The sequence below is a fragment of the Aquarana catesbeiana genome, linkage group LG03 (assembly GCF_042186555.1).
Source record: "Aquarana catesbeiana isolate 2022-GZ linkage group LG03, ASM4218655v1, whole genome shotgun sequence".
NCBI lineage: Eukaryota > Metazoa > Chordata > Amphibia > Anura > Ranidae > Aquarana > Aquarana catesbeiana.
This window is the reverse complement of record NC_133326.1, coordinates 550435467-550457021: the sequence shown is the minus strand read 5'-3', so window position 1 is coordinate 550457021 and position 21555 is coordinate 550435467. Positions and strand designations below refer to the sequence as shown.

Here is a 21555-nt window from a genome sequence, read left to right as displayed (position 1 = left end):
CCTGCTGCGTTGCAAAACCTGAACCAGAAGGTACAGATAAGCTTAGGGTTCCCACACCCGTGCGACCCAACCTGCCACTTGGGACTGCAAGACGCATGAGAAGTCATATACTATGGCTTCCAAAGGGTACCATTCGTGACTGTGCGACTCCAGGTCGCAGCGTCTCCAGCAGTCCCTGCTTACGGAACCACAGACCTCAAGATTACACAGGTCGCAGGAAAAGCAGTTTTCGGGTCGAACAAACAAGGGGTCCCCATGCTGTGGCTCCCTGGAGGAGTGCAGCCAACAACCCCCTACTGTGTATACCTAAGAAACAGCAAGGAAGATCAATGAGAAACACCACTTACTGCTATGCCTTTCTGATATACGGACGATAAGGCAGTAAATATAGGACATACAGGACACAAACAATGTTCAATCTTTGTGTATGTCTGATGTGTAGCATATACCAATACTGAGCAGAGATGTCATCACCCTCAATGTGTCTCCCTGCTGAGCAGCAAAAACAAATCAGAAAAAGACAAACAATCTTCACTGTTGTGTCCTTTCTGATATGCAGCCAATAAGGCAGTAAATGAAAGACATAAAGGACAGACAACCTTCAATCTTGTATGTGTCTGATGTGCAACAACAATCTTGAATAGAGATAGCACATCCATATTCAAGTGATTTGGCATGTGACTCAATATGTCAAATCGCATGCCTAAAATTGGCAGCCATTGCCGTTAATAGCACTGTCTGAATCAGCACAGGCCACTTTGTAGTGCTGCACTGATTACCAATGGCAGTATGTGTACTACCCCTGGCACAGGTTCAATTTTGTATTTTCCAACAAAATCAGGACCATCCATCATCACTGCTGCCTTTCTGATAAGCAACCATTAAGGCAGTAATACAGGACCCACAGACAGACCTCAATCTTGTATATCTCTGATGTGCAATAACAGTTCTGAATAGAGATAGCACATCCATATTGAAGCGATTTGGCATGCGACTCACATGTCAAATTGCATGCCTAAAATCGGCAGCTATTGCCGTTAATAGCACTGTCTGAATCAGCACGACGCCACCTTGTGGTGCTGTACCAATTACCAAAGGCAGTATATGTACTACCCCTGCCATCAATCTTTCCTGCTGCCTTTCTGATAAGCAACCAATAAGGCAGTAATACAGGACACAAAAACCCCCCAGACAGACCTCAATCTTGTGTAGGTCTGATGTGCAGCAATATAACAATTATTTATTTATTTATTTTTTAAGTTATTTTTATTGTAATTTCAAGGTAAATATAACCACAAAACAGAGCCTATTGGGCATACCCAGGCTCGGTCATAAGAACTACACACTAATACAAAAAACACAAAAGAAAAAAAGAAAAAAAAACCCATATATACATATATAAAATATATATATATTCTAATTAAACTACTGTACGCTCAACCACCTGCACAGAATGTTCAAAGTAGTACCTCTAAATCCATGTATATCCTGTATTGCCCACTAGTCAATCATGAAATAAGATGTACATTGCAGTAAACATATTCCTATTCCCCCCTCCCCATAACTATCGATTGAGCAGCCTAGTGACGTTCATGAGATCAGGGATGTCACTTGTGCCATTCCCGGTGCTAATAGAGTGGACTAGTCATCAATTGAATCTGCATTAGTGGACAGGGATTCCGTCCAAATATCCCATATTTTGTGGAATTTTTTGCCACAGCCACGTGACAGGTAAGTAGCTTTGTACAGGGGTAGAGCCGCATTCACTAACTTCTTCCAGAAATTTAATGAAGGTGCAGATGAGGCCTTCCATCTGAGTACTATAGATTTACGGGCGTAGTAAAGTAATAATCCTAGCAGGGTTCTGAGTGCCCGGCGTGGGGCCAGTGGTTCCACCAGTCCCAGCAGACATACCTCTATAGACAATGGCACGGGGACAGTGGTGACAGTCAAAATAAACTTGGTTACCTCAACCCAAAAAGATTCAATATAAGGACAGTTCCAAAAAATATGAGTGAAATCCGCTGATGCTGAGTTGCATCTCCAACAAGAGGCAGAGATAGATGGATAGATTCTATGTAAGCGCACAGGTGTGTAATATACCTTATGTACTATTTTAAATTGTACTAGTTTATCTCTAGCTGATACTAGTTGTGAAAAGGGGTATTCCCATATTTCTTCCCAATCTTCTGTGTCTAGTGTAGGGAAATCTACCTCCCACTGTGCCCTGAGGTTTTCTAGCCCCGCGTGTACGTTGGGGAGTAGTGCTTTATATATAGTAGATAAGGGCTTAGATAGAGCTTCATCTCTGAGCAGAGTCTCCAGATTCGAGGTGTAAAAGGCCACTTGGGCGTTTTCAAACTGGGTGTTGAAGGCATGCCTAAGCTGCAGGAATCTAAACAGGTGTGAGTTAGGTAAATCATACTGTTGCTTCAACCTGTCAAAAGTTTGTATTCTGCCCTCAAGACAAATTTGATTAATATATTTGATGCCTTTGCATGCCCATACCCCAGGGTCGGGAATGGACCCGAATTCTGGCAATTTCGAGTTAAACCAAAGAGGGCTATAGGGAGAAATGTGCCCGGAAGGTATAGGGCGTATTGAATTTGCCACTGACCATGCCCGTATGACCGCCCTCATTGCTAATGTAAGAGGAAAGGGAGCTCTAGGGCCCCGGTAAAGTAGATTCCGTAGCGCCTCATAAGACCAATATAACAATTATGAGCAGAAATGTCATCACCAGACTCAATGATGTGCGTTTCTGGCGTGCGGCAAAAAAACAGAAAGTACATACCACCTTCCCTGTTGTATTTTCTGATCTGTAGCCAAACAAAGCAGTACCTTTAGGATATAAAAAACACCCAACAAGCTTCAGCAGAGATGTCACAAATCTCAATGTGTACTTGTGCCACCAAACACCCCAGCAAGGACAAACCTTCACTACTGAGGTCTACTGGTGAGCAGCCAAGAAGGAGTCATGGTGTATCCCTTTATGAAATAACCAAATAGGGGCAAATTATTTTATAGGCATAGCCTGGGCTGTAGATACTAATCCTTCACCACCAGTGAAGGAACCAATCCTAAAATAGTTGGACACCTTACTATAGTAGCTGTTGTCCTACCTTACCTCCGTAGATTGAGCAAACGCTAGCCAGCTCATACACGGGTGGGGCTGATCAGTAACTAAAGTCTCAATGAGCCCAGCCCTAGAGACCAATATAAGACCTCTAAAAAAGGTGGTTACCAATTTAGTCTGGAGGTAAATAGCCACCTGCAGCCCTTAACCGCTTGCCGACCGGCGCACGCCGATGTACGTCGGCAGAGCGGCATGGCTGGGCAAATGGGCGTACCTGTACGTCCATTTGAATTTCCCGCCGTGCCCGTGCGTGCGCCGGCCGGGAGCTCCGTGAGTTGGGTCGCGGGTCCCGCGGACTCGATCGCCGCGGGGATACCCGCGATCGCCTCACGGAGCGGATGAACGGGGAGATGCCGTTGTAAACAGCATCTCCCCGTTCTGCCTAGTGACAAGTGTCACTCGATCTCTGCTCCCTGTCATCGGAGCAGAGATCAGTGACGTCACCCACACAGCCCATCCCCCTACAGTTAGTAATCACTCCCTAGGTCACACTTAACCCCCTCCCCGCCCCCTAGCGGTTGACCCCTTCACTGCCAGTGTCATTTACACAGTAATCAGTGCATTTTTAATCGCACTGATCGCTGTATAAATGACAATGGTCTCAAAAATGTGTCAAAAATGTCCGACATGTCCGCCATAACGTCGCAGTCACAATAAAAATCGCTGATCGCCGCCATTACTAGTAAAAAGAAAAATTATTAAAAAAATGCCATAAAACTATCCCCTATTTAGTAAACACTATAACGTTTGCGCAAACCAATTAATAAACGCTTATTGCGATTTTTTTTTACCAAAAATATGTAGAAGAATACGATCGGCCTAAACTGAAGAAAAAAAATGTTTTTTTTATATATTTTTGGGGGATATTTATTATAGCAAAATGTAAAAAATAATGCGTTTTTTTCAAAATTGTCGCTCTTATTTTCTTTATAGCGCAAAAAATAAAAATCGCAGAGGCGATCAAATACCACCAAAAGAAAGCTCTATTTGTGGGGAAAAAAAGGACATCAATTTTGTTTGGGAGCCACGTCGCACGACCGCGCAATTGTCAGTTAAAGCGACGCAGAATCGCAAAAAACGCTCTGGTCAGGAAGGGGGTAAATCCTTCCGGGGCTGAAGTGGTTAAAGAAGCAATCATATAGCTCTTGCATATATTTGCACAGAAAATCCTTAATCAAAGGATATAGGAAAAACGATTTATGGTAAATCGCTTTTAGATCTGTCACTGAGTGGACTGTAGCCCAAACCAACAAAAAGGTTTTTCTTACTCCCTGCATTAAAATATAACCACAATGTAAGAGTGGAGTGGGAGGTTGGAGCTTATGAAAAGTTACCCATAGCAAGCAACCCCCAAAAGGAGGATCTGTCACAAGGGAACCCCTACTGTGTCACACAGAAGCTTGGTCCCTGCCACATTGTTGAAAGTTAGGTCAGCTTTTAAGCATCTTGGAGCAACTTTAAGCAGATTCCTAGCAGCTGGGCTAATAGAGCCAGATAACCTAGTGCACCTGCTGAGCAAGGGAGCTTACTCCTGAATCCTTCAACCATTGCACCATTAATAACTTGTTCAGTGGTATACCTGGCCAGTAAAGAACTCTTTGTTCTAGCAGGTCACCCTCTTTGCTGTATTCACCCCTACTAATGTACCACAACCGGGTATGTAGGGAGAGGCTGGCAACCTACTGTTGTGATAACCACAGTGTCTCTGCTATAAGAGGAAGCTGTGGCTGGTGGTTTTTAGCAATAGCTTCTGGGCTATTTTGTTATGGAGACCCCAGGTCCTGCACTGCACCACTCAGTAAATACAGGTGGAAGGGGAAAAAATGCCTTATACCTCTTTCCCATCTGAGGTGGTTTAGGCACACTCGCTCCTCTGCACCACCTGTCCACCATACAGCATCTCTGATGTAGGAGGGAGTTGTGGCTGGTGTCTTTAGCAAAAGCTTCTGGGCTATTTGAATCCAGACCCCAGGGGAGATTATCTCAAATGCCCAGAAACCAACTGGCTGGGATTGGGGATTTTTGACTCACCGTTGTAGTCTTCCCCTTTTGCCACAGCCACCGGGCTTGCTTTTCCATCCTTATGGTCCACACGCAAGGAGGATAGCCGCTAAAGTGCCCCCCCCCCACACACAACTGCTGTCCCTTTAGGGAGCTGCAAGGTTAGGCTGTGTCCTGCACTGTCCAGTCAGTATATACACATGGGGGGGGGGGGCAATGCCGTACGTTCCTCATTCCCATCTGAGGTGGTTTAGGCAGACATTCACCATAGTAAACTGGTGCCTGCTCCTGCTGACTCTCAACCTTCCCTCCTGGGTAAGAACGCGGGTCGTTCAGGCGGTGCCCTCCCCAGCAGCCCACGCGAGCTACCAGGAACCCAGGAGTCAGGGGATGCGATCCCCCTGGAAAGAACCGACGGCCAGCACCCCCGTCTGAACGGACGTCCGGACAGGTAAGGGGGGGGAGACAGGATAAAGGGCCCTGAAGTTCTGGGGACACCACTGTACCCAGGGGCCTTCAGCTCTCAGGGGGGCTTTCCCAGTTTCTGCTGCCCCCCCCGAGGAAAGGATAGGGGAACCCCCGGGAAGGATAAATATATCCCGCCAGACCCAGAGGCTTCCCAGGCATTTGGTCCGGCTCCCAGGGGACGACCACCAGCCCCAGGCTTCGGTCATTTGGAAAAAAACAAACAGTTTTGCCGTGTAGGGAGAAACACAATCAAAAACTGAGGATCGGGGGGAAGGGTGTGGACTTAAAACAGCTGTTGATTGATTGTGTTTCCTGTGGGGAGGAGCCTCTCATCTCTCAGGTATGCCGTCCTGGAAGATGACTTGAGAAAAATTATTACTCAGCACGGAGGAACAAACAGTGATTTCTTCAGAATAGCAGTAGGATCCTGCATCAAAGTTTGTTAAATTCCTTGCAATGTACATAGATCCCCCAGAGGGGAATGTTTTTTTCTCAACAAAAGTGGAGTTACTCTTTAACGGCTAAGTTCATCTTTGGGGACATGCCACATGTTCCCACTGCCCTCTTTCCCTGTGACAGCACAGTTCCCCATACTAGCTGTCACTTTTTGAAAACAGTGCGGCTCACGGCTGCGTCAATTATTCAAAGTTCTGTGTATGACTTAAATACAAGCCCTGACATCCTTTGCAGCTTGCGGCTTGTAGTTCTCAATGAACTAACATGGCGCTGTGGTAGTTCATTAAGTCTTCTGCCCCGTACACAGGGTCAGATTTTCCGACGGAAAATGTTCGATCGGAGCTTGATGTCAGAAATTCCGACCGTGTGTAGGCTCCATTGGACATTTTCCATCACACAAAATTTGAGATCTGGATCTCAAATTTTCCGACAACAAAATCCGTTGTCGTAAATTCCGATCGTGTGTACACAATTCCGATGCACAAAGTTCCACGCATGCTCAGAATCAAGGAGAAGACCTGCACTGGCTATTGAACTTTCTTTTTCTCGGCTCGTCGTACGTCACCGCGTTCTTGACGTTCGGAATTTCCGAAAAGATTTATGTGACCGTGTGTATGCAAGACAAGTTTGAGCCAACATCCGTCGGAAAAAATCCATGGATTTTGTTGTCGAAATGTGTGATCGTGTGTACGGGGCATTCCTGTCAGTGTGAACCTGCCTGGCCATACAATGTAGGGGCACACAGCTCACACTGACAGTCTGCTGATCGCTGGTGCAATGCTTTCCAAGCTAAGAAAAATAATAAATGCACATTTTACCTGCAAAAAATGTGCATTTATTTTTTTTTAAATGAATTTCTCCTTTTTTAACCAGTTCCAGACCAGCCGCCGCAGTTATACTGCAGCAGGTTATATAGCTATACGTCGGGCACGTGCGCCCCCTAGGCGGCCACGATGATCGGATTCACTTCAGAACTGATCAGTCCTCAGGCCCAGGCCAATGATTTCTGACCTGGACCTGCTGATCGGTCCTGACGAGTGAAATCCTGCCCTGCCTGTGTAAGTGTAAACACGGACAGGGGAAGTGATGTCATCTCTCCTCGTGGAAGTCTTTTTGTTCCAGAGAGAGGAGAGAAGACATCTCAGAGTAAGTGCACCAACACTACACTGACACCAGTACACGTAGGTACACGTCTCACCCCCGATCACCCCCCCCCCGTTAACCCCTTCACCCCCTGTCACTGTGTCACCCAGTGCAGTGTTCAAATTTTTTTTTTTTATCACTGTACTGGTGTCATTAGTACCAAAAATCAGTGTTAGGGTACTTAGTGGTAGGCCCAGATAAGTCTAGGGACCCCCCTTAACAAAGGTTTAACCCCTTGATCACCCCGTCACCAGTAATCACGTATTAGTGTCACGGGTGACGCTGGTTAGCTAGTTATTTTTTTTTATAGCGTCAGGGCACCTGCCGTATATTACCTAAATAAAGGTTTAACCCCCTGATCACCCGGCGGGTGATATCAGTGTCAGTGAGGGTCTGCGTCGCCCCAGGCAGCGTCAGATTAGTGCCACTAGTGCTAACACCCACACACACCCCATATACCTCCCTTAGTAGTATAGTGTCTGAACGGATCAATATCTGATCAGATCTTTACTAGCGTCTCCAGCAGTTTAGGGTTCCCAAAAACCCAGTGTTAGCCGGATCAGCCCAGATACCTGCTAGCACCTGCGTTTAGCCCCTCCGCACAGGCCAGCCCACCCAAGAGCAGTATCAATCACTGTCACTTACAAAAACACTAAACACATAACTGCAGCATTTGCAGCGTTAGGCCTGATCCCTGCGAAGGCTAACAGTTTTTTTTGTAGCAGTCGCTGACAGTCAGGGGCTCTTTTTCCTGTGATACTCACTACTGTACCAGTAAATTTAGAGACCAAAATGTCAAATCGAAGGTACAGTAGTGAAGAGGCCTACACGTTTCTGAGCATGACAGATAGCGAAGAGGAAGTCACCCATCTGTCAGATTCAGGCTCAGAATACGAACATGTAGACAGCAGCGGCATCCTGACACATAGCTCTGATGACAGAGTAGTGGTCCCTGCCTAGGTCAGGCTTACCCGACCCCGTTCTTCTGCTGTCGTTGAGGTGCAAGAACTGCAGGGCTCTCGTATAGAGCAGAGAGCCAGTACTAGTGCCGCTCATCCTTCTGGTGAACTGGCAAGCACCAGCGGCCTAGTACATCCTGGTCATACATCCAGCACTACAGTATCACGTGGTGACGTGGCGAGTCCCATAAGTGCATTTCAAGCTGGTGAGGTGGCTAGCACAACTAGTGTCCCGCAGCCACCAAGAAAAAGACAAACACAGGCCCATCAAGCCCATAGTGCCCTTCCTGCTGCATTTGTCAATCCGAATTGGGAGCCCACCACTTCTACAGCACCCGTACTTCCCCCATTCACTGGCCAACCCGGAATTCAGTGGAGACAGTTGATTTTACGTCACTTGATTTTTATTTGCTGTTTTTCATGGAAGATCTATTGTGGACAAAAGCAATTTGTACGCTGGTCAATTCATCTCGGCTAATCCCCAGTTGACCCTTGCCAGAGATTGGAAACCTATTACGGTTTCCGAATTTAAGACCTTCCTGAGCCTATCCCTCCTCATGGGCATAACTAAAAAGAGTGAGTTGGGGTCATGTTGGTCCACTGACCCAATTCACCATATGCCCGTGTTCTCTGCCTCCATGACCAGGACACGATACAAGCAGATCTTGAGGTTCATGCACTTCAATGATAATGAACTCTGTTGTCCTTGGGGTGACCCTGGATTTGACCCTGCACTACAAAATTCGGCCCCTCGTAAACCACCTCAAGCAGCAGTTTGCAGCCTTGTTTACTCCCAATCAAGTTGTCTGCGTTGATGAGTCCCTGATTAAGTTTTCTGGCCGCTTGTCTATCAAACAATATCTTCCCAGCAAGCGTGCCAGATATTGAGTCAAGATGTATAAGCTCTGTGACAGGGCAACAGGCTATACATATAGTTTTAAGGTTTACGAGGGAAGAGATAGTCACGTAGAGCCCGAGAACTGCCCAGACTACATAGGGAGGGCTGGTAAGATTGTGTGGGATTTGTTGTCACCCTTATTTGGAAAGGGGTACCACTTGTACGTGGACAACTATTACACAAGCGTGTCACTTTTTAGTCACCTTTTTGATTGTGGAATTGGCGCCTGTGGCACCATGCAACCTAATCGCCGGGGCTTCCCCCAACGGCTTGTAGAATCCCGACTTAGACGGGGGGGAGAGAGCCAGTTTGAAGCGTAATAATTTGTTAGCAGTGAAGTGGAGGGATTCACGGAATGTTTTCATTCTGTCCTCCCTTCACGCAGATGCGACAGTCCAAATTCCTACAGCGACTGGTGTTGTGGAGAAACCCCTCTGTATCCACGAATACAACCTTAACATGGGAGGGGTGGACCTCAACGACCAGTTGTTGGCGCCGTACCTAATTGCCCGTAAGGCCAGACGCTGATACAAAAAAGTGTGTATACTTATTTCAATTGGCTCTGCTGAACATTTTCTGCTATACAAAGCTTCAGGACGAACTGGATCCTTCCTAAAATTCCAGGAAGGGATCGTCAGAGCCCTTCTGTTTCCAGCCAGTGCTATGCCCCACCTTCTCAACGCAAATGCAGTGAGCTGGCTGCATGAGAGGCATTTTCCGTACGTCCTCCCTGGTACCCCTGCCCAAAGAACACCCCAAAGAAGATGTCGTGTCTGCATAAAACGTGGATTTAGGCGTGACACCCACTGTTATTGTCCCTCCTGTCCTGACCAACCTGGTCTCTAAATCGGTGACTGTTTCAAACGCTACCACACACTAGTGGAGTATTAGCGTAGGGTACAGCACTGCACAGCCCTAGGGCACACTAACACAGGGCCTCGAAAGAGGAGATGGCCATCACATTTTGAGAGACCCTAATCTGGAACGTTCAGTTTTTTTTTTTTTTTTTTTAAAGTGCAAAAAAAAAACCAAAAAAAAACAAAAAAAATAAAATAAAAAAGCCAAAAATAGTTGTGGTTTTATTTTTCTTCTCTCTCTTATGTTTGCTCACTATTGTCTGTTCACTATTGTTCTGTATCTATTGTTCTCTTTCTGTTGTTACTGTATTTCAGAACTGTAATGTTTTATTGTATTTGCTTTGCAGGTATGGTATCTCTTACTGTTATACTGTAATGTTACTTTGTTTTATTGTTGACCATCATTTGCTTAGCAGGTACGCCATTCAGCTGTAGCACAGGTTTATTTATTCTGACAGCAACAGCGTTTGCTCCCACGATACGTAAAGCCGTGACTCCAGACCTGTAGGAGGTGATTTCACCACCACAGTTAAAAACACAGCATATATGCCGAAGCATGGGGCAGGGATGGAGGAGTGATTTGCTCCTAACATTAAGGCGGATTGCCCCCATGCTTCGGCATAAATTTTTTAGGCACAGAATGCGTTAAAAAAAGTTTTGTTTTTACAATGTTTTATTGTATTTGCTTTGCAGGTATGGTATGTCTTACTGTTATAGTGTAATGTTACTTTGTTTTATTGTTAACCATCATTTGCTTAGCAGGTACGCCATTCAGCTGCAGCACTGATTTATTTATCTTGACAACAACAGCGTTTGCCCCCACGATACGTAAATCAGCGACTGCAGCGCTGTAGCAGGTGATTTCACCAGCACAATTAAAAAAAAATGGTGCATGTATGCCCATCATTAGAAGTGGGTGGATGAAGGGCAGTATTCTAATAGTGGGCATACCCACCAATCAATCTCTTTTTTTCGTTCAGCCTACAGGCTGCAAGAAAAAAGAACATTACAATGTATGCCCAACGAGAACCAGTGACATACTGGTATGTTGTGGGACTTTGAGTGGTTATACCAGAATGATTCCTGCAGGTTTAGGTATCATCTTGGTATCATTCTTTTCAGCCAGTGGTCGGCTTTCATGTAAAAGCAATCCTAGCAGCTAATTAGCCTCTAGACTGCTTTTACAAGCAGTGGGAGGGAACGCCCCCCCCCCCCACCGTCTTCCATGGTTTTCACAGGCTCTCCTGTCCCAACAGAGAACCCGAGAATGCAGCCGGTGGTTCCACTAGCTGACCATAGAGCTGATTACAGACCAGAAGGAAGGGCTCCACTCATCTCTATGGCTTAGAAACCGGAAGCTACGAGCATTTCATGACTTAGGTTTCGCCGGATTTAAGCAGCACCATTGGGAAAGCATTTTATCACACCAATCTTGGTGTGGTCAGATAAGAGATCTAGGGTCTAATAGACCCAATTTTTTGCAAAAAAGAGTACCTGTCACTAACTATTGCTCTCATAGGAGATATTTACATTCCCTGAGATAAGAATAAAAATTATTTTTAAAAATGAAAGAAACAGTTTAAAAATAAAATAAAAAAGCAAAATAAATATTTAAAAAAAACACCCCCTGTGTTTACGCGCAAAGGCAAACGCAAGCGTCGGTCTGGTGTCATATGTAAACAGCAATTGCACCATGCATGTGAGGTATCACCGCGAAGGTCAGATCGAGGGCAGTAATTTTAGCAGTAGACCTCCTCGTAAAGCTAAAGTGGTAACCTGTAAAGATGTTTGTGCTCAATTTTAAAGCATGTCATGTTTGGTATCCATGTACTTGGCATAAGATCATCTTTTTATTTAATCAAACATTTGGGCAATATAGTGTGTTTTAGTGCATTAAATTTAAAAAATTTGTGTTTTTTCCAAAAAAAGTGCATTTGAAAAATCGTTGTGCAAATACTGTGTGAAAAAAAAAAAAATTGCAACACCCACCATTTTAATCTGTAAGGCCTTTGCTTTAAAAAAAAATACAATGTTTGGGGTTTCAAAGTAATTTTCTGGCACAAAAAAAAATATATATTCTTTCATGTAAACAAAAAGTGTCAGAAAGGGCTTTGCCTTCAAGTGGTTAGAAGAGTGGGTGATGTGTGACATAAGTTTCTAAATGTTGTACATAAAATGCCAGGACAGTTCAAACCCCCCCCCAAATGACCCCTTTTTGGAAAGTAGACACCCCAAGCTATTTGCTGATAGGCAAGTTGAGTCCATGGAATATTTTATGTTTTGCCACAAGTTGCAGGAAAATTACAAATTTTGTATTTTTTTTTTGCACAAAGTCGTCACTAAATGATATATTGCTTGAACATGCCATGGGCATGTGTGAAATTACACCCCAAAATACATTCTGCTGCTTCTCCTGAGTATGGGGATACCACATGTGTGAGACTTTTTGGGAGCCTAGCCGCGTACGGGACCCCGAAAACCAAACACCGCCTTCAGGCTTTCTAAGGGCGTAAAAAGATCCAGTTACACCTACCGGTAACGGTGTTTCTGGGAAGTCTTCCAGGACGGCACCCTGAGAGATGACTGGTCCACCTGACAGGAAACACAATCAATCAAGAGGTTAAAGGCCCCCGCCCCTCCCGATGCTCCTCAGTTGTGACAAAGTATTGACCCACACCAGTGCACGAGAGTGAAAAACATAACCACCACACACTCTAAACATTACATGTTTCCTAAATAGAACGGGTGGGAAGTAGGCCTGCCGTCCTGGAAGACTTCCCAGAAACACCGTTACCGGTAGGTGTAACTGGTTCTTTTCTCAAGTCGTCTTCCAGGACGGCACCCTGAGAGAAGAGCAAGTAGCTCAGGCCTACCTTTAGGGCGGGACCACCGCTTGCAGGACCTTCCTGCCAAATGCCAGGTCCTGAGGAGATAGTAACTCCACTCTATAATGCCTCAGGAACGTGTTCTGGCTTGACCATGCAGCGGCTCTACATATCTGCTCCACCGAAGCTCCGGCCCTTTCCGCCCAGGAGGTTGCCAGAGATCGCATGGAATGCGCTCTAAGATTTCTAGGAGCTGCTTTACCTGACTGCTCATAGGCTAACGAAATGGTATGTTTAATCCATCTAGCTATAGAAGCCTTGGATGCCTGTTGGCCCTTCTTTTGGCCAGAAAAATTAACTAAAAGATGGCTGGACCTTCTGAATTCCTTAACCCTTTCTAGGTAGGATAATAAACAGCGTCTGACGTCCAGACAATGAAAAGAAACTTCCCCTTCACTTTTGGGGTTACTACAAAAGGAAGGCAGCACCACTTCTTGAGTCCTATGGAACTTTGATGCTACCTTAGGGTGGTACAGGGGGTCCTGCCTAAGTATAACCCTGTCCTAAAGAAAAAAATGGTTCTTTAATAGAAAAAGCCTGAATGTCACCTACTCTCCTAGCTGAGGTGATTGCTAGTAAAAAGGCTAATTTAAAGGTCAGGATCCTAAGGGGAATCTGATCTATCGGTTCAAATGGGGCCTTTGTTAACCCCTCCAGTACTAGTGTAAGGTCCCAAGGAGGACACCTGGACATTTGAACAGGGGACAACCTCTCCCTGACCAAGAGAAATCTCTTGATCAGGGGGTGTAATGCCAAACGTTTCTCAAGGAAACAGGACAGGGCTGAAACCTGCGCCTTAAGGGTCTTGGTTGCCAAACCTAGATCTGCTCCATCCTGGAGAAATTCTAAGATAGCAGGGATCTCTCTTTGAGAAGTCCCTCTCTCCTGGCACCAGCGAAAGAAAATCGCCCAGGTCTTGGCGTAAATACGCCTTGTGACTGGCTTCCTACTAAGGAGCAGTGTATCCACTACTCTGTCCGACAGCCCCTTCTCCCGCAGGTTCTGCCTTTCAAGAACCAGGCCGTCAGCTTGAAGAAGCTGGGGTCTGGGTGGCGGACAGGACCCTGAAGGAGAAGATCGCCCCGGACCGGGAGTTGAAGCGGTGGGGCTATGGACCAACCCTGCAGGGTTGGAAACCAGGCTCTCTTGGGCCACCAAGGGGCTATTAGAATCAACTTGCTTTCCGAGAGGAACAGTTTTTGAAGGACCCTCGGAATTAGTCCCAGAGGGGGAAAGGTATAGGCCAGTCGGAAGTCCCAGACCTGTGCCAACGCGTCTATCCCCTCTGAGCCTCTCTCTCGAGAAAGGGAAAATAATCTCTTTACCCTTCTGCTCTTCCTGCGGGCAAAGAGATCTATCTCTGGAACGCCGAATTGCCGACTTACCAGGGAAAAGACCTCTGGATTCAGTTCCCATTCCCCCTGCAGAATCGGCTGCCGACTGGGGTAGTCTGCCTCTACATTTAATGTCCCCTTTATGTGGACTGCGGAGATGGAAGGAACCCGACTTTCCGCCCAGGACAGGATCTCTGCATATAGGGATAGGAGTGCTGTAGATCCGGTACCCCCCTGATGATTCAGGAACGCCACTGCTGTGGCATTGTCTGACAAGACCTGCAGCTCCTGGCCCCTGATCCTTCCCACGAAAGCCTTTAGTGCTTCTCCTATGGCCAACAGCTCTCGAAAGTTGGAGGAGGCCCTTTTCTGTTCTTAATTCCAGGACCCCAGAGCTATTAGTTCCTCTAGGTGGGCTCCCCACCCCCAGGAACTTGCGTCTGTAGTTAACCTGAGAGGCTGAAGTTGGCTCCAAAGGAGGCCCCCTTGAAGCCTCTGAGGAAGGAGCCACCAGTGAAGGGAGTTCTTTACTTCGACAGGAATGGCTATCTCTATGTCCAGAGAGTCTCTTCTTCTGTCCCAAGAGGATAGAAGGAAGTGCTGGAGGGGCCTGGAGTATAGCTGTGCCCAAGGAACTGCTGGGATAGCTGACGTCATTAGACCCAGAACTCTCATGATACCTCTGTAGGAGATGGTGCTTGCCTGTAACAGCGACCTGACCGTTGATATGAGGCCCTCTACCTTGCCCTGAGGTAGAATTAACTTTTGTTCTGAGGAGTCCACCAGGAAACCTAGATACAACTTTGTCTGAGCAGGAGTCAGTGAGGACTTTTCCCTGCTGACAATCCATCCCAGGTCTTCTAAGGTCTGCATTACTCTGGATAGATCCAGAAGTAGTTGATCCCGACTGTAAATCAAAATGTCGTCCAGGTAGGGAATCAATGCCACTCCCTGGAGGTGCAAAAAAGCCACCACCTCGGCCATGACCTTTGTGAAGACTCTCGGACTGGATGCCAGTCCAAAGGGGAGGGCTGTGAACTGCCAGTGTTGCACTCCCTCTGGAGAGGCGATCGCAAATCTCAGGAAGCTTTGATGGCCCTGAAAAATGGGGACATGAAGGTAGGCGTCTTTTAAATCCAAGGTCACCATAAACACTTCTTTGAGGAGATGTCTCCTGAGGGAATAGACACTCTCCATGCGGAACTTCTTGTAACGAAGAAAAACATTGAGGTTCCTTAGATTTATAATAAGACGATACCTTCCTGAGGGTTTTGGTATCACGAAAATGTGGGAATAAAACCCCTGACCCTGCTGGTCCACTGGAACAGGTATTATAACCTCCTGACTGGCCAGCTCTCTTATATTATGAAGGATTCCTACCACCTTGCAGGGATCCCTGGGAAGGTAGGTCAAGAGAAACTTGGGGGGTGGAGGGGAGAGAAATTCCAATCTGTAACCCTCTCTTATGATCCGAAGTACATAGGGGCTTTGGGTGATCCTTTCCCACTGAGAGGCAAAGTGGGAAAGTCTGCCCCCTACCGGAAAGTCATTTGGGGGTCTTGTCAACTGACTTCTGGCTGGAAAAGAGAACGCCAGTTTTTTGTTTGTCTTTTCCTGCGCCCCAACGTCTATTAGGGGAGACCTTTTTCTCGGAGAAGCGATTCCTTGCCTGGGGGCCACGAAAAAAACGCTTCCTCTCTCTCCTAGGTTTGGTAGGAAATTTTTTCCCCTTCTCGGTAGAGCCTGATCTAGGCCAGCACCAAAAAGGAGCGTCCCTTCAAAAGGGAGACCACATAGATGGGTCTTGGATGAGCTATCCCCATCCCAGGTTTTAACCCAGAGGGCTCGCCTGGCTGAGTTTAGTAAGGCACCTGTCTTAGCGGTTGTACGCATTGTCTCAACCGCAGCATCTGCTAAATATGCGACAGCATTCCCTATGACCTCCAGAGAATCCAGGACCTCCTTGGATTTTGAGGTTCGGGATACGTGGTCCATTAATTTACAGACCCACGTGTCGGCATTCCTTGCGATGCAAGCTGAGGCCAATGCGGGGCTCATAGCCGCAGCGTTAGCTTCCCAGGCTCTGCGTAAAATGGTTTCAGCCCTGCGATCCATTAAGTTACCGGTATCTTCAAAGGAAAGATCTGATTGCTTAGAGACTTGTGCTAAGGAAGCGTCTAGCCTAGGAGTTTTGAAAAACTTTTCCTCATTCTCCTCAGAGAAGGGGCATCTACGCTTCCAGGTTTTATATTTCAGAAGCCTTCTTTCTGGTTCTTTCCATTCCCTTAAGATGACTTCCTTAAGGGCGGAATGTACCGGAAGGACCCTGGCCTGAGGTTTAATCAAGCCTCTATACCTCCTATCCTGAGCGGACACCTGTGCAGCAGGCTCCTGAATCTCTTCTGAGGCATAAATAGCTTTCAGCAGATCTTCCATGTCGTCGGCAGAAAATATAGGTCTGCTAGACCTGGATTCCTCCCTCCCATCCTCCTCTTGGCTGTCCACCACCCCTTCATCAGAAAACTCCTGATTAGGAACTTCTAAATCACACTCTTCCTTTGAATCGTGGGGGAGTGGATACTTCAGTACCTCCGCCCGATACCTCCTAGAGGAGGCGGAGCTCTCCTGGGAAGAGGCATCCTTACTAGAGTGAGCCTCTGAATCCCTAGGTTTAAGGGTGGCCTGAAAAGACTTTAAAGCGGAGTTCCACCCAAATTTTAAACATTATCTCTATGCATTCTCTTCCTTGCCTAGATGCTGACATGCTGTGTAAAAAAATTTAAATCGCCGTAATTACCTTTTTTTTCTAATCTTCTTAGCACTTCCTGGTTTTCCTCCCATGGGAGTAGGCGTGATTCTAGCCTCTCCCAGACCTCCCACAGTCCCCTGGGAGCTAGTCTCAGGCTTCACAGCATGCATTGTGCAACAGCGTTATCACAACATCTCGGTGAATGCTGGGAGCACAGCATTCACCGCATCCAGGAAATACATGCTTGTGGGCTTCAAATGCCCACAATGAAGATGGAAACCGCCTTCAGTGAATTTTATAAGTTATTCTTTACAACAAAATCGGACACAGGCGGACTTATTACACAGAACATGTGAGTAGATAATCATGAGAAGAAAAGTTTGTGAATGAACTCCAAAAAAAAAAAAAAACGATAGATAGGTGGACCCCCGCTTTAAGGTGGACAGCATCTCAGTTTGCACAGTAAGAAATTCCTTCATTATCTGAGATGTCTCCTTCCCTATCAACTTCTGTATGCATTTAAAACAGAAGGGCTTTGGATGTTCTGGGGGTAGCCTATCATTACAGTTCCCACATCGTTTAAAGCGGGTGGAGGATTTCACAGGACGGCTGGCAACCTCATGGGCAATAGCGTCGTCCCCTGAAAAAAAAACACACAGGCATACACTGTGAGAGTCAGAGGAGAAGAGTTGGGGTACCCTCCCCCTCTAAACCTCCGAAGGCCGGTCAGACTCACCCCCTGTGGTTTCTTCCATGGCCACAGACCCTGCAGGTCTCTCCTTCTCATGTTTCATGCTACTTCCAATCTCTCCCTGGAGGTGCTGCATACAGGAACGCAGAGGAGACATGGGCGCCTGTTCCCTGTGGCTTTTTATATCCTCTGTATGCTTCCGAAGACAGGAAGTGATACTGGACCTAAGGTCACTTCCTGCTGCAGCCCTTCCCACTTCCTCCTCTTAGAGGAGGAAGTGATGTCATTTCCTGATCTTCAGGAAAATGGTGCTGAGCTACACTCAGCAAGGTCCCTGGAAGAAAAGCGCTCCATGTAGAGCTTCTTGCCGCGCGACCTCCCGTGAACGGTCGTTCCGGTCGGTGGACAGGCGGACGAATAGCAGCCCTGGCCAGACTCCAGAACGGGTCCCAGACTCACCTCCTGTGGTCTTGTAGCCAGTAGAAGGAAAACCACCAACTCCTGCAACTGCGCGGCCACCGCACAGGTAAGGAAGGGCAACAGGAAATTTGGCCCCTGAAGTTCTGGGTACACCACCGCACCCAGGGTTCTTCAGCACTCGGGGGGGCTCTTCCATGGAAAGAAGCACGGTCTGCTGCCTCCCCCCCCCCCCGAGACACGGATTGGGAAACCCCCCAGGAAGGATGAGAACCATCCGGCCGGACCCAGAGGCTTCCCAGGCATTTGGTCCAGCTCCCAGGGGGAGACCACCAGCCCCAGGCTTTTAGGTCAACAGAAAAATAACAAACGGTTTCGCTGTGGGGAAACACAATCAAAAACTGAGGAGCATCGGGAGGGGCAGGGGCCTTTAACCTCTTGATTGATTGTGTTTCCTGTCAGGTGGACCAGTCATCTCTCAGGGTGCCGTCCTGGAAGACGACTTGAGAAATTATGATTTCCCTTCCTCACTACCTATCACAGTTTTGGAGGCCATTAAATGTCAAGATAACCCAGCCCAACCCCCCCCCCCCCCCCCCAAATGGCCCCATTTTGGAAAGAAGACACTTCAAGCTATTTGTTGGGATTCATGTTGAGTCCACAGAATATTTTACATTTTGCCACAAGTTTCAGGATTTTTTTTTTTTACAGAAAGTTGTCACTAAATGATATATTGCTCAAACATGCCAAGGGCATATGTGAAATTACAGCCCAAAATACATTCTGTTGCTTCTCCTGAGTATGGGGATACCACGTGTGGGACTTTTTGGAAAACCTAACCGCGTACAGGACCCCGAAAACCAATCACCGCCTTCAAGCTTTCTAAGGGTGTAAATTTTTGATTTCACTCCTCACTGCCTATCATAGTTTCGGAGGCCATGAAATGCCCAGATAGCACAACTCAACCCCCCCCCCCCCAACCACTTTTTGGAAAGTAGACACCCCAAGCTATTTGCTGAGAGGCATGTTGAATATTTTGCAGATCTCGCTTTTTGTGATAAAGTTTTGAAAAAAGAAAAAAAAAAATACACTTCTTTTTTTTCTTTCTTCATTTTCAAAAACAAATGAGAGCTGCAAAATACTCACCATGCCTCTCAGCAAATAACTTAGGGTGTCTACTTTCCAAAATGGGGTCATTTGGGGGTGTTTTGTGCTATCTGGACATATTCTGTGATAGGTAGTGAGGAGTGAAATCAAAAATTTACGCCCTTAGAAAGCCTGAATGCGGTGATTGGTTCTCAGGGTCCTGTACACGGCTAGGCTCCCAAAAAGTCTCACATGTGGTATCCCCGTACTCAGGAGAAGCAGCAGAATGTATTTTGGGGTTTAATTCCACATACAACCATGCCATGTTTGAGCAATATGTCATTTAGTGACAACTTTGTGCAAAAAAGAAAAAAAAATTGTTATTTAACCGCAACTTGTTGCAAAATATAAAATATTCCATGGACTCAACATGCCTCTCAGCAAATAGCTTGGGGTGTCTACTTTCCAAAATGGGGACATTTGGGGTGGGTTTGTGCTATCTTGGCATTTTATGGCCTTCGAAACTGGGATAGGTAGTGAGGAGTGAAATCAAAAATTTACGCCCGTAGAAAGCCTGAAGGTGGTGATTGGTTTTCGGGGTCCTGTACACGGCTAGGCTCCCAAAAAGTCTCACATGTGGTATCCGTGTACTCAGGAGAAGCAACAGAATGTATTTTGGGCTGTAATTTCACATATGCCCATGGCATGTTTGAGCAATATATCATTTAGTGACAACTTTCTGTAAAAAAAAAAAAAAATAATAATTTTCCTGAAACTTGTGGCAAAATATAATATATTCCATGGACTCAACATGCCTCTCAGCAAATAGCTAGTGACGATGTTGTGTAATTTTCTTTTTTTGTAATTTTTCAATCACTTGTGACAAAAAAATAAAATGTTCAATGGGCTCAACATGCCTCTCAGCAATTTCCTTGGGGTGTCTACTTTCTAAAATGGGGTCATTTGGGGGGGGGGGGGTTGTACTGCCCTGGCATTTTAGCACCTCAAGAAATGACACAGGCAGTCATAAACTAAAAGCTGCGTAAATTCCAGAAAATGGACCCTTGTTTGTAGACGCTATAACTTTTGCGCAAACCAATAAATATACGCTTGACATTTTTTTTTTTACCAAAGACATGTGGCTGAATACATTTTGGCCTAAATATAGACTAAAATTGAGTTTATTGTATTTTTCTTATAACAAAAATTAGAAAATATTTTTTTTTTTTTCGAAATTTTCGGTCTTTTTCCATTTATATCGCAAAAAATAAAAATCACAGAGGCAATCAAATACCAGAAAGCTCTATTTGTGGGGGAAAAAAGGATGCAAATTTTGTTTGGGGACAGCATTGCATAACTGAGCAATTACCAGTTAAAGCAGCACAGTTCCAAATTGTAAAAAGTGCTCTGGTCATTGAGCAGCCTAATCTTCCCGGGCTGAAGTGGTAAATGGGTCAATTTAATACAACAAAAAGGTGTTGATGGGCCCCTAAGGCCAGATTCACACTTCTGCATGTGAACATCGCAGGTACAGTGGCTCATTCATGTAACCGTGAGAAATGCAGGGAAAGAAACGGATAGGTCTACATTTGTTTAGATGGCGTGGCTCACGTCTGCAAGGGCACAGCAGCCTATTCATTTGAATGGGCTGCTATACTTGCAGGGGAAAGTTCCTGCAAACACACCACCTGGGACCACAGCACCATGCATTCACGCAGGCATTTTGCAGATATGGGCTGCAAGTCTCCTAAAAGAGCAGGTCTGACTGTGGGTCAGGAACACACATGATTATGCACCCTGATCTGTACATATGTGAACCTAGCTTTATGTGATAACCATGATATGGCCTGCTAACAGTATTATGTTAATATAACCCTATGGTAGCTGATAGGTAACAAATACAGCAAATAATCACGTCCATTATTTCCCTACAGCTGTATAAAATACACTGGTATGCCATTACACCCTCCCTCAGCCGTCGCCTCACCAGCGCTCCGGATCTTCTCAACACTTCCCGCCTCCAGCTCCTAGCCAATCAGCGAGCCGCGCAGTCGGCTTGCGTAAAAGAGATAGACACGCCGCCTACACCCAAGGCAGTGGCTTCACTCTGACTGAACGGAGTGGCGGGTGGCTGAGAGGCTGGGTGTACAGCAAAGCAGTTTTCTTTATTACTTTTTTTTTAAAGCTCAGCAAATGTTTTCAGAGTCATCAGTGACCGAATCATCGTGGAATAAGATCTTTAGAACTCGGTGTACGAATGCAAAGAAAGCTAGTCATGGTTGAAGCAGACGTGCGCCATGTTTGTGCTCCTCAAAAATACGTGAACTGTATACTTACACGTCCTGGTGCGTGTAGCAAGTGTTCCACTTCCCAATCCTTTTTGGTTTGCAATGCTGGATTAGCAGTTGGAATTGGTTATGGACTGCACATATATATATAAAAGTCCCACAGCTCCATAAATGCACAGCTTTTTTT

The 21555-nt window shown here is 46.1% G+C and overlaps 1 protein-coding gene across 1 annotated transcript in view; it reads right to left on the bottom strand.

The window, feature by feature from the left end:
- The window catches only part of RAD52 (RAD52 homolog, DNA repair protein), a 257504-nt gene extending 236358 nt beyond the window's left edge, over nucleotides 1-21146 (bottom strand). Inside the window, 1 exon segment of the mRNA XM_073621619.1 lies at nucleotides 21068-21146. The gene's annotated coding sequence lies outside the window, so the exon portion shown is untranslated.
- Between the last annotated feature and the right edge of the window lie 409 nt (nucleotides 21147-21555).